This window comes from Epinephelus lanceolatus, chromosome 16 (assembly GCF_041903045.1).
Source record: "Epinephelus lanceolatus isolate andai-2023 chromosome 16, ASM4190304v1, whole genome shotgun sequence".
In the NCBI taxonomy this organism is placed as follows: Eukaryota; Metazoa; Chordata; class Actinopteri; order Perciformes; family Serranidae; genus Epinephelus; species Epinephelus lanceolatus.
The window spans coordinates 12,354,976-12,368,888 of record NC_135749.1 but is presented as its reverse complement, the minus strand read 5'-3'; the positions used below and the strand labels follow the sequence as shown (position 1 = coordinate 12,368,888).

At 43.5% G+C, this 13,913-nt stretch overlaps 1 long non-coding RNA gene across 1 annotated transcript in view; it reads left to right on the top strand.

Annotated features, from left to right (window-relative positions):
* The window catches only part of LOC144467298 (uncharacterized), a 53,578-nt gene extending 41,540 nt beyond the window's left edge, over positions 1–12,038 (top strand). Inside the window, exon 5 of the long non-coding RNA XR_013493565.1 lies at positions 11,635–12,038. This is a non-coding gene — a long non-coding RNA (uncharacterized LOC144467298). The remainder of the gene's footprint in view (positions 1–11,634) is intronic.
* Positions 12,039–13,913: the final 1,875 nt, after the last annotated feature.

Sequence of the window (13,913 nt, the reverse complement as noted above, 5' to 3'; positions counted from 1 at the left end):
ATCTCCTTAGATGTTTTCTCTGCTTGATGCATGCCAATGATTTGACCCTTCTCAAACAGACTAACATCTTTTCCACGACCACGGAATGTGTCTTTCGACATGGTTGTTTAGGAAATGAGAAGCAACTCATTGCACCAGTTGGGGTTAAATAACTTGTTGCCAGCTGAAAGATAATCGCCCATGCAGTAATTATCCAAAAGGAGGCTCGTACCTATTTGCTTAGTTAAATCCAGGTGGCGACTTTTTTTTTTGGCCAGGCAGTGTAATACTGCAAATGGAAATAAAGTTTTCTTTGACTAAAGTGTTTCTGACTGAAATGGCAGTTCTGCATCAGACCTGATCAAACCAACAACTGGAGGGACAATTTTGAGAGTGGGATTGTTGTGGATGAGAAGTGAAAGGAAAACTTTTGCATATCCAGAGCATCACTCGTATCTTTAAGTGAGCTCCTTTGTCTTTATATGGAAGGGGAATCAGCGGTGATAAGATCTCCAGTAGGAGTTTTTAAAAAGGTAACGTTAGCCTCTACACTTTACTACCTTTGCGATAAGGGGAGACTGTGGAAGACAACTAATGTGGGGGAGCAGCATTTAGAGTTGTTTTTATGTTGTAGTGTGGTTGAGAATGTTTTGTAAAGAGGTCTTTTGGACAAAGTTCTTTTTTAAAACAGTTTTCTTAAATTTCTGTATAGGTGTAGACAGGGCCAGATTACCCCTCCATTCTACCTCCCCTGTCAAGCATGTTGGAGAACCTGCGCTGGCCATTAAACTAGAGCCAGTGTTTGTTCTTTCTCTGCTATTGCAGAAACATGGAGGTGCAACATGGCCAACTCTAAGTCGTTCCACCAAATGCCACTAAATCCTACACACTGGACCTTTCCGTGAAGGATGATATTTGCTTTTTTTTTTCAAAGTAAAAGATAAAATGTGCCATTTTGCTTTGTATGTGTTGACCTACAGCATGTCAGCACAGGTGGCGGCTTTCACACAATCCCTCCGTTTGCGTTTCACCACACTTGAACGCTATCACGCTTTAGCTGCTGGCATCTCAGATTGTGAGGCAGCTCATCGATTGGTACTGATGCGAAACCAGAGCATGTCAGCAGACAAGGGGTGAGATCACTAGTTCTCTGAGGCCTTCAGATGGTGTGGGCCTCCACGGAGCCTTGTCCAACGGGAGCTAAGTGTTTGTCAATGCAGCGAGCGAGGGGAGGACGGAGGGAGGGGAGTAAAAGCAGAGGAGAGAAAGGCCACTGCCATCGCTCTTCCATGACGCTGAGGATCTGGATCCGCTGGGCTCCCAGGCTAAATTAAAACAACCGGCGTCCCATTGATTCCAGCGCTGACAGGGACCATACATCACCCCACAGCCAGGGAGAGAGGAAGAGAGAGTAAAGAGAGAGAGGCGAAGGGAAGGGAGGGGTAATAGAGAAGCAAAGAACACATTCAAGAAAGAAAATGATAACCAAAATGATAGGAAGAGAAAAGAAATAAGAGGAGGGTAAAACAGAGAGAGGTGATTAGAGAAGGGACATCTTTGGAGAAGAGAGAAGGAAAGGAGGTAGCTGGTAGAAAGAGCAGAGAGAAGGAAGGGGAAAAGATGAGATGGCAAACCAGACGCAAGCAATCGCCCGCTGACAAGTCAATTTATTCCCCATGCATGGTCGAAGATTACTAAGAAACAGAGAGAAGTTTTTGGTAGAGAGTTGGAGGTGGAGAAAAGGCAGAGAGACAACAGTTGAGACTTTTAGTGAATACAATGCTGATGAGATGGACAAAGCCAGTTGGGATCGCTGGGAATAGAAAAACAAGACATAATTGAGGGTAAGAACAAATTGCACTCCCTTCAGTCTATTCAGTTGAGACCCTTTTTTCTTATTCCTGGAAATTTAATGGCCTCTTATCTCCCAATAATATCTTAAGAACTTCAGTCAGTCTCACTGACTTTCTTATTTCAAATCTCCCTTATTTTCTGGACTCTATGAAAAGAACCATTTCGCTTATTGACTTGGATATGACAGGCTATTGTTCTTTGCTGTCAAGCTCTTTGATGAGGTATCAGCATCCAAATGAGGTCTTGCAGCAAGAATTTGAGTTTGACATGTGAGGTGAGCTTTGTCGTGACTATGGTAATGGTGAATTCAATAGGATCTCACAAGAGCCAGTAGAGAAGAAACCCTTAGATGTTTGAATGTGGAATGTTGAAAGTATTCTGTCATCACCAGTTTACTGCATAAATACATAATTGTGTTCAAAATTTCAAACCTACATTCAGGTCTCTTTCTATCATTGTAAATGCTCTTTTTTCTGAATTGGTTTCATTTAACTTGCTTATAATGTCAGTGAGTTGCATCATGGTACACTAGAACCACCTGTCAGCATAAATATGCATACATGAGCCACTGTGCAGCCTGTGAAGAAAGCTGTATTCATTAAAACGGTATCTGTTTTGTCAGACACGTGAGGTGGACAACTGAGAAACACAGCAAATGCCCCGTGTAGACACGCCTTTACTGAGAGTTTGATGGATGGACGATAATCAGTTTGGTCTCGGTGGGATCAGTTGACAGACCTGTCCCTGCTTGGTGCAGGGACTGGAGGTGGGTGGAGGCAGCTTCTACTAAAAGACTCCTGGAAACTCCAAAGTTGTCCTGCTAATGTCACCCACGGAATAACCTATGAGAGATACAGGGTGTAGAAATCAGGAATATCTCTGCTTATTTTAATGACTTTGTTCGGTTTAGTTCAAACATGTGTAGTCACTAATGTACTTTGTTTAATTCTTTAAGGAATACTTCACCCCGCAAATGACCATTTGTATATCAATTATTCATTCATGCATTTTCCGTAACCGCTTATCCTGTTGGGGGTCACCAGACTTTCACAGGAGACACATAGTTGTTGGTCTCACATAGAGACAGACAACCATTCACGCTCACATTCACACCTACAGCCAATTTAGAGTCACCAATTAACCTGCATGTCTTTGGACGGCGGGAGGAAGCCAGAGTACCCGGAGAAAACCCACGCTGACACGGGAAGAACATGCAAACTCCACACAGAGGGGCTTCCCCACCCCAAGTTTCGAACCCCACACCCCAGGCTCAAACCAGGAAACCTCTTGCTGTGAGATGACATGGTGCCCCCAAGGTGAACAAAGAATCCATAAATGAAGACAATTCTTGATGAAGTAAAAGCGGGTCATATTCACACACAGCAGAAGTATATCAAAACATCCCTTTACAAACTGTCAAATGCCTTGTGCGGTATAATCTAAGTGTCGTTTATCCAGCCTTATGCTGTAGTTCTTCCCAAACACATACATTTTAGCTAAAACCGTATAATTTAAAACAGTCTCATGTATGGATGAGTGATGCGCATGAGCAACTCCACGCAATGGTAGTTGTACGTACTTGCCCAGGGCACTCCTTAGTGTGGACAGATAAGCGTGGATAAATGCGAGTTGCGACAAGATAAATGCGACTTGAATTACACTGCACGGGTTGTGTAAGAGGTTGTAAACATATGTTATGGTATAGTTTGCAGTTGATAAACACAGTTGGGGGCCAAAAGCGAAATCGTTTCACTGCTAGGTTTGCTGTTGTGCACTGCCTGTAGACAAAAACAAAGTGTGTCATGAGCCACTTCTCCCTCTACCTCCGCTCTCCACCCCCACCCCACTCGCCTCGTCTGTGCAGCCGAGCACCGCAGCATCTCCACGGACTATCACATCCAGACGGTCCCGGTGTTTCTTCCGCATGCTCCACTTCACTCAGCTGCCCGATATACCCGCTGCTTCTTCCCACATTAACCTGAATAACAAACCAGGGCTCGGTGCTCTGGTTGGATCCAAACAGAGAGCCGGGGCTAACGTTAGCTGGGAAGCTAGCGGAGGCTAACTGGCTGTGCTGGCAGCTGAGTGAAGTGGAGCCTGAGGAGGAAGCACCGGTTAGCCCCGGTTTCACTACAGGCAGATTCACTCGCCACAGGGGCGAGGAAATAAAACCTAAACAGCCAACTTAGTTTAGCAGTTAGCGATGTCTTTCATTCACTCTCAGTCTCTGCTGTGTTTAGCTATTTGCCTGCTTTCCTGTTAGCGTTAGCACTAGTCGGCTGCCACGCTAACGCCCCTACTCTTCTCCGTGAGCCTGGTGGGCTCGCGGCTCCGGCTCACGGAGAAGAGTAGGGACGTTAGTGTTAGCACAAGTCGGCTGCCACGCTAACGTTCCTGCTCTTCTCCGTGAGCCAGTGAGCCTGTGAGTTAGCACTAGAGCTAACTTACTTTTCATTTTGGGGCTAAAGTATTTCTTTGAACAAAGTGGTCACATCGCTGTAAGTCATTTATTGCATGCAGCACCATTCAAAGGCATTACAGTACAGTCTATGACCGGAGAGCAGCTAAAAGTAACTGATTTGGTCAGTGACAATGGTGATTCAGTGAAGTCAGTTCACTTTGAGGTTTCATTTATAAAGATTTGTTTGTGCATCTACTGAACACTACTTAACTGGTTCAGTGGTACTTCTGGAGAGCAGCATGCAGTCACTGGGGCTAAATTCTATTATCTGGTGATGGTCAGTAGTTACCTTCAACATGCACAATGGCTGCTTGTTTAAAAATAATGTCTCATTTTTAGTTTCTACACAAGTTAAATACAAGATATGCAATGAGGACTTAGAGTCATTTAAAGGCGCCATTGACAGACTGTGCTGAGTCTTGACATATCAGTAACAAAATTACTTTTGTTGATGAGTAATTATTAAAATAATGTAATTACTTTTCTTATTGATAAAAATGATCATCACAAAAACCTGAAACACACAAACATACACGCATGCACACACACTCAAGCATCAGACATCAAAGAGAAGGATTTTCAGCACGCCCTTTCTTCAGCCTTCAGTTAAAGGTTAATTCTGGTTATTTTCAGTCTGGATTTTATTGCCTTACCCTCCAGAGCTGGCCGGGTCATGTTTTTAGCCTTTTTTTCCCCCAGTTTGTTTGCAGGCTAACAGGATATCTCCAAAACTTGCTTTGCTCCAAACTTTATGGATAGTTTGGTCAAGCGGCAGGAAATATGGATGAACTTTAATATATACTGAACCAAGAAGGAACAACGGTGTGGTTTTTCACAAAAGTCAAGGGAAATGTTCTCCTTGATAAAATCTTTAAACTCTGGATGCATCCAGAAAACATTTCTATTTGTGAGGAGTAGCCTACCAGTCTAACAGGACAGAAGGCCACGCACATCTTTCCCTAGAGCTCATGCCATTTCAAATGATGTGCTGTGATAAAGTTATGCACACAGTTTAAAGTTTGCATAATTGTACAGCACTTTAGGAATGTGCAGTGCATCGCTCAAATTAGAGGCTGCAGATGGAACACATCACTCCTGCTGCTGTATAATGGCTACAGAGATTTAATCAGCTGAAACGGAGAGACCTCATATATCCAAGATGCAGTTGTGGATGACACAAGAAGCACCAAGTGATGAGACCCAATACAGATTCTGCCAGTACTGCATAAAATGTTGAACTTTGTGCGCTAAGAATGGTCTGGATTAAATATTCATATCATAGTGACAGAGGGAAAACTCTAGATAAATAGTGTATTATTGTATGTGATTTGGGTGTATGTGTATGCCATATGCCATATTTAAAGTAATTTGTTGCTGCAATCAGTCGTCCTCTTCACACTGGCCTTTAAGTGATTCAATCATTGTAGGACTACACTGTAAGAAATGAAGGACAAGATCCACACTCCAGCTGAAGATTCAGCTGAATTTACTATGAGGTTTCAGCAGTCAGAGATCAAATCAAGCAGCTATTTCCTGTCTTGTGATGCACCTACACGCAACTGTGCCATTTCTTACTTTGTAAACCCGCTGCATGCAACCACATTGTGCAACATTCGCTTCTGCAGTGCTGCCATCACAACACTTCTCTGGTCGTACCCGAACTCCTGAGGAACCTATGCCAGGATCCTGTTTTTGCATCTAGCTCTGCCTCCAATACCATCATCCTGGGTCTACTGAAGGGCAAGTTTTCTCAGCTGCACATGCCCGACTCCACTGACATGTGGATCATAGACTTCCTGTCTAACAGGAAGCAGCATGTGAAGCTAGGGAAAGAAATCTCTGACCCCAAGCCATTAGTACTGGTTCCTCTCAAGGCTGTGTCCCCAGCCAGGTTGTCACCCAGGACCTGAAGCAGGAGCTGAACATAAGCTGCCTCACCAAAAAAGCACAGCAGAGGATGTATTTCCTACGGTGGCTGAAGAAGTTCAACCTGCTTAAGACAATGATGCTACACTTCTACACAGTTAGCATCAAGTCCATCCTCACCTCCTCCATCACCATCTGGTATGCTGCTGCCACTGCCAAGGATGAGGGCAGACTGCTTCCGCTCTGCTGAGAAGGTGATTGGCTGCAATCTGCTGTCCCTCCAGGTCCTGCATGCCTCCAGGACACTGAGGCAGGCAGGAAAGATTGTGGCTGACCGCTCCTACCCAGGACACAAACTCTTTGAAAACACTTCCTCTGCAATAAACCGGACTCTAATTCTGATTCAGTCATAAATCAGTTCAAGGAGGACCCAAGTGTAGAGCAGCAGCCAGGTTTAAGCTTTAACAAAAAGCACCTTTAATGCAGCTGATAAAAAAATATCCAGTACAGGCAGGTAACTAAAAGTCCAAATGAAAGCAGAACCAAAACTAAACTGATAACCAACCGGAAAAAATATGATGAACTCAGGTAAACAATCCAAACACAAGATACCAGGTAGGATATGGAGCAGGGAATGACACCAAGAGCATAGGCATGAACTAACAGGCAAAAGGAGGGAAATGGAGACTAACTAACAACAAAGGTGTGGAGGGGAACACTAGGGTGGAGCAAACAAGACTAATACAGAACAGGTGTGAAGGGAAGACTCTGGGAACAGGGAAGGACTAACGAGACAGGTGTGACAGAAAACAAGCGGGAAAACACACAAAGACAGGAAGTAAAACCAGACAGAATCTGTGTAAAGAAGCCACCCATGATGTTCTGTGTGTGTGTGACTTTGTGCCAACATATCTGTAATCCAGGGTTAGAAAGAGGATTTCCATGTATCAAAAGCAGGCGAAAACACAACTTCTCATCCATTTTATTGACTTTTTTTTTTTTTGCAAACTGTGTCTTCTATAGCCCCTTTTACACTGCCAGATTTTCTGCGAATGTTGGGCCGTTTTGCCGGCAAGCTGCAAGCGTTTAGACACACAGAGCTGGATTGGCGAGTTGATCCGAGGTGCCCAATTTTCCGCCTTGTAGGGTAGACATATTGGCGGAACCTTTTTAGTTTAAAAAGACCGAGGCGGCCTTCCGCAACAGGAGGGGCTGTTGAAGACTAGTGGGAGGAGCTGTTGATGACGTGGATAAACAGGAAACAGCTGATAGCAGGAATGAGCAGCTAGTAGCAAGAGGGAAACACAAACCTGACAGACACTGTAAAGATGAGCAACTGGGGAGACAAGGAATTGCGCGCCCTCCTTACCCTCGCAAATGAAGAGGCCATTAACCGTCAGATGACGGGAACGGTGAAGAACGGGCCGACTTACAAGAGAATTGCTGAAGGAATGACCAGCCGCAGCTTCCCTCCCACGTCACAGTTTACGTCACACCCTGAGCTACACATTTTGTTACTTGCTCACGCCCCCCATTGCCCCGAAAAAGGCACATTCTGTATAAACAAAAGTAGGCAGGCGGCATTTTTCTGCACTCCCCGATTTTGCTTTTATACTGCCAATGCTGAAAGAAGACAGATTGGGCTTTCCTGCAAATTTGCACAATTCCTATCTAAAAAGGGCTACAGTTATAGTGTAGTTACACAGGAATTCCTTAATGGCCGATATAGAGAGGACGAATGATAACAGCGACCAATAACTCTGTCAAGGTACATATGGCATCTAAGTATTGTATTAAGTCAGACTTGGGAAAAATGGATTACAGTCCACAGAAGCACTGTCTGCAAAGTGAGTCTTACATTTGAGAGGCTGGGAAAACTAAAATAATCCGTGAGTAAGAGCCAGTGTGAGTGACAGTTGCTGTCTGGGTAAGAGCGTTAAAAAGCGGGAGATCTCTGTATTAGAGGTTACAGTCTGCAAATGTGTCTGAAACACAACAATGTGTCAGACGTATAAAATTTTATCCATTTATTTAATTAAACATCAGTAATTAATCAATTATACAATGTTTCTTCAAGTATCTTCATCTTGTCTACCTCATCTCCATTCCTCACCTTATGCTTCTTCTTTCCTACCATGCCTCCTCTCCTCTTTAATAATCCCTGTTCTCATAGATTAGTCATCATAGGTATGCTCTTATGGTTCCCTTTCCCTTCCTCTGTCTTCCTCTTACCTTCTATCTCTCTGCTTTTACTCATGTTTTCATCACATGAGCTTCATCTATGCATCAGCTTCTAAATTTTGACTTGTTTTACTGTATAATTCCTGTCTTCTGAACTATTTTTTAAAAAGGCAGGGTGCATTCACTGCTTCTCTCCTTCTCTCCCACCTTTTGATCCTTTGAAATCCTGCTGAACCTTGTAGTTATGGCCGCAAAAGAGGCTTCCTCTATAAAACATGATCGTGATCTGGGCTTCGTCAATCATTTACAAAGTCAGATGTTTTTGAAGTTTGTCAAAACAAAGAAGGAATTGCGAGATCACTTCCACTCCGCACTTTTGAAATATTCATTTGTGTAGCTGGGTTGTTTCTCATCTTTTCCTTTCCTCCATTTTTTCATTTCCTTCTCACTGTTTGATGCTGGAATGGATACTAAAGGGGCGATAGGTTTAAACTGAAGATAGCTGAAACAGATGAAGATAAATGAATTATTTTATTTGTTATGGTTAAATGTGGAGCCTAGATAAACAGAGACTTGTTATGTTACATATAAGCTGAACTTGAGACCTTACTTATAGGTGTCTGACCACCACAGTGGATAAAAGTGATCGGCTGTCACCTGCCAATCAAATAAATTAGAGCGTGAATCGTTCCACTGAGACTCCAGCTTCCTTTTTCACACTGTATTTCAAGAAGGAGGCCGGAGTTTTATCCCCCAGTTAGCTGTGTTGGTGGTGCAGTAAATCAAGCAAAATGGGAGAACCAAAAAAAATTGTATCCATCAGTGAAACTCAGGCAGACCGGCAGCCCAGATGTGAGCATGATGGCCAAGCAGCTTAGTGTTAATAATGACTCAGTTATTGTGTGTGGGTGTTGCCTGATTTTAATCAGCAGCCTGAACTTTTAGTAGCTGAATTATAAACGATAGAGCACTTACACAAGTACATTGTATTAAGAAAATCTGATTATACTGAATGAAGTCAAGTGATATAAAAACTGGAAAAGCTCTTATGGTAAGCTGTGTGTAGCTGTTCTGCTTAGTTAGCAGCGCAGTGTGTGTAGTCACTGTTTTGATGGGTTTTCACATTGAAAGAATGCCAACCTGTAATCCTCCCGAGAGAAAACTAGTCTCGTCTCTGAGTGAAATCCACTCGCCTGTCCTCTGAGTTCCCATCTCCCCTGTAAGGAACTGAATATCTCTTACTGGGTTTAGAGTATCGCTTGAATAAATATGATTAGATGGTTGGAATATTGAAGTAACAGAAAGATAAAGCGAGACAGACAGCCATGGATCGAAGTTGTCCAGGCACAAGTTGGTACACACACTAGCAAATGAAATGATCCCTAACAAATCCATGGCTGTTTTTGATGTGGAGCACAATCTGTGCTCCTGCAGACCTGAGCGCTTGAAAAACAAAGGGCTCTACCCGACTTGAACCTGTTTCAGGCGTTCCAGTCCACATGCACTTTGGCAAAATTTTTATCACAGGTTTCGATTAAATTAAACAGCAACCAAAGGGACACATGAATTGTGTCTTTAAAGTGGAAGTACACCCACTCTAAAAATTCATTGTGGTATAGCCTGTGATCTAAGAGTCCAAAAGTATTGTAAACATAAACATCTCTCAATAATCAAAAGTCAATTTTGTGATGTTATCAAGTATAAACTTGGAGCTGCACCACAGACAATGAATGATGACAGATAGTACAGAAGACACTGAGAGCACTGAGGGGAAGCTTCTGAGTATATGGGTACATTTTCTGTTTCACAGCTGAGAATGCTACAGTAGAATGAAATCAGGCTCCCGTTCATTATCTGTGGAGCAGCTTCAAACCATAGACAATGTAAAATAATGGACTTAGCTACTGTAACGTCACCAATTGGTGTGTGAACCATTTTGAAGCCTTCAGTTTGGTATTTTGGCTGCCGCCATCTTGTTTTTTTGGAGCCAGAAGTGACCACATTTGGAAAAGATGGTGGAGCTGTGGAGGCTCGAGGGGTGGATCACCAACACATTCTCACTCCGACCTTGTCACATATTGACGTACTTGGTCATGGACTTTCCACATCCACATATGACGTGCAAGGTACCCTGGGTGTGTTGGTTTTTAGATGTTCTGGGACACCGTGTCAAGTTCTGCCTGTTACATGCATTGTCTGCTTTCAAGATACACTTTTGTTTTCACAGGAAAGCTACCATTTACATACAGTCTCTTTCAAAATAAACACGCTATGTTGGACAGCACTGGGAATTTACTTTTTTTTTTTTCCCCCTCAACAACAAACATACGCGTGTGGTTGGGTTTAGGCAACAAAAGCAAGTGGTTAGGTTTAGGAAAAAAAGAACAGGGTTTGGCTTTAGGATCTTACGGGATGTGAGCACCCCTCTCCTGGGTGAAGGTCGGTGGTTGCTGGACCCATCCACCACCCCACCTGTCCGCCCTCCTTGAACATTCAGCACCTTAACTTTCGTCCTTGTCCTGCCATGTTTCCCCCTGACATTGCCAGGGGTTGTTAAACTATAACGGTAACTGGCCACGTATCATGCCAATGTTTAAGGACACCTTTTTCGTTGGTGTTGGATGCTGCAAGTCACTGCCCAAGCGCCATATTTTGATGACTTTGGGGTGAGACCGTGCTCACCTCACGTGCAGTCATTCAAACTGCCATGGCCTTGAATACGCATTATGTTAAGCCTTAAAAAAATGTTCCCCATACAGTTGTCATGAACAGGGAAATTAGCTATAGAGACCAAAACTGTTTTTGAGGCTGTTAACATGTTTATATGTTTATATAAGTTGGGTATTTTAACATGGGGATCTATGGGGATTGTCTCATTCTTTGAGCCAGCCTCAAGTGGCCATTAGAGGAACTGCAGATTTTGACACTTCTGCATTGGCTTCAGTTTTAAGTTTTGAGACTTCATTCTGCGTTTTCTGGCTTTGAGAGAGTCACTCATATTCATAAATAATGCTCTAACTTTCTTAGGCCATGGAAATAACATGCTGAAATTCTCAATTTAGGTAGTTTTCCCCTTCAAATCCAAGTAACATCTTTACTTGGGCCATCAAATCGCAACAAATTACAAAATTGTAAATGGTCTAATTGCGTGAGAGATTGTGCTTGTTATGTTTCTCCTCACTCCAGCGGGTGTCTTTCTCCTGATCTTGTGACTCATTTGAGAGTGTGTGTATGAAAACTGTGATGTTGAATGACCCCAAATTATCCCTTTTTCTTTCCAATTTCTTCCACAGATCCGAGGAAAATACTGTGATGGACCCTGCTGGTGCAGCGTAAAATCTCAATCTGTGTAGGCACGGACGCCTACACGGTGTGTAAACCCCCACCACGAAATGGGACTGAAAATGCTGCCTTCCACAACATTAGCTAAATAGCGCTATTACTGTTCCACTGTACTCCCATCGCAGAACACCCACTACCCTATAAATGGATGGAGGAATGGAGGCAGAGGAAACCCATTGCCTCAAAAAGCTGTAGGTTTTCTGAATCACTACAATCAGATTTATGACGCAATTTAGATAAAATGCATTTTCAAATTTGAAATCAAAACAGAGAAGAGCCAGAATTTCTATGTTTGAAATGCATGTAGTTTTGCAGTGCTGCTTTCCCCTGAGCATGCCCGCACCTGACTGACATGATACAGCCTGTAACAACTTATCAGCTTGTTGGAAAAAAAAACAAAAAAAAACATGGAGTCTTGTAACTAAGATGGATTTGTTTACAGAGCCTTTGTGATCGGTACTCTTTTGTTACAAATGCCAGTTCAGGCTTTAATCCAGCAATTGTAAATTCAGGCTTAAACCTTTAGTCCCGTGGCATTTTCTGGTTTGATGGAAATGGAAACGTGCCACTGGTCATCACAGTGAAAGCTATTCCAAGGCGTTTGGATGGCGCTCCAGGGTGAAACAACAGCACATATCCCCCCCACCTGGCCCTGTTCTCTCTGAGAGACAGGCAATATGGTAATGTGGGGAATGAATAGTGAGTCTCTGGAAAGACTTTCCTCTTGCCTGTGTGTGCTTCTGTGTGTGCCTGAGCGCGTATGCGTGTGTGTCCAGCTGCTCTCTTGGCCACTGCGGCCATTACTGAGCAGTACCAAGCAGCAGAGCATGACACACACCAGCTGGATCTGCACACACCTCCACTGAGAGAGCAGGCCTGTGTGCCAACGAGACAAGGAGAAAGAGAGAAAGTGAGAGAAGAGGGAGAGGGGATGGGGAGGGATGGATCCAGCCAGAGACAATGAGGGACAGAGATGCCACAGCCAAGGAGACAGTGCGAGAGCAGAGATCCATCCTCAAGGTAAGATGAAACGGATTTAACACCGTACGAATGACACCGACAAAGTCGCCAACACCAGCAGCCCCCTAACACACACTGCAAGGGAACACACACATGCCAAACACATAATTGCGCTCACAAATAGTACATTATCCTGACCTCAGTGTCAGATTGGGTGTATGCTTGCATGTGTGACAAATTGTGCATGTGTGTGGGCAGCTTCCAGGAACAAAATGTCCACCATGTGTCATTTTGTTATAATGACCATCAGGACAGCCATAAATACAACTCAGATCTACTGCATTAGGATATGTCCAGCTGTGCATGTCTGTGTGTGTGTGTGTGTGTGTGTGTGCACGTATGTACTGTATCTCCCAGACATATTGAGGCTGCCATCTATGTCTACAAGGCGTTTTCTCACCCTTTCTCCCTTCTTTCTTTCTTCACATCTCACTCTCACATAGCTATTCACAGGCACCTTTGCTAGTGATGAAGAAAAACATTATGCATGGATAGATGGGGGGTGCGGAGGGTGTGGGGATGGCAAAAAGATTATTCATATGCCAGAAGATAAATGTATTTTCACTACTTGCCTCCTTCCCTGCCCTCACCCGCAGCCCCTCTTCCATCTCTCCTTCTTCCCTCATTTCGTATTCCTTATTCCAGCCACATTATTCCTGCCTCCCTCTCCTTCTCGCCGCTGTCTGGCCGGCTGACACGAAACGATAGAGCATTCTGTTATGGTGTTTGGAACGCACTGAACATCACTTGTCAGCTGAGAGACGACAATGGCTGGCATGGAGCGGAGGGTGTGCAGGCAAAGCGGGACATTCTACCTCAACCCACTTCTGTCTTTGTTTAAATCCCATTAAAGGCAGACTGGAGTCTTCTTTTCTTGGCTAGAGGTCAATGAGTGTCTCACTTTGTGTTCAAAATGTTTTGGTATTTTTTCCTGTGCAAGAGGCCAGGGATGCTAATTCACTAAAGCCTCCACTATTACAAAGCATCAAATGTATCTAATATTGTTTGGCACTAAAAACTTCCAAAAGCCTCTTTGAAAATCCACTTACATCGATTAATTCTGCCGGCAAGCAAAGCAGTCAGTGACAAGACATTATTTTTCCTCCCAGTGTGATACATTATCAATGCAGTTCAAAAACTAATATAGCTTAGATTGATTCTGAGTGCTTTTCTTATACAGTATGAACTGCTTTACATAGTCTTTGATACA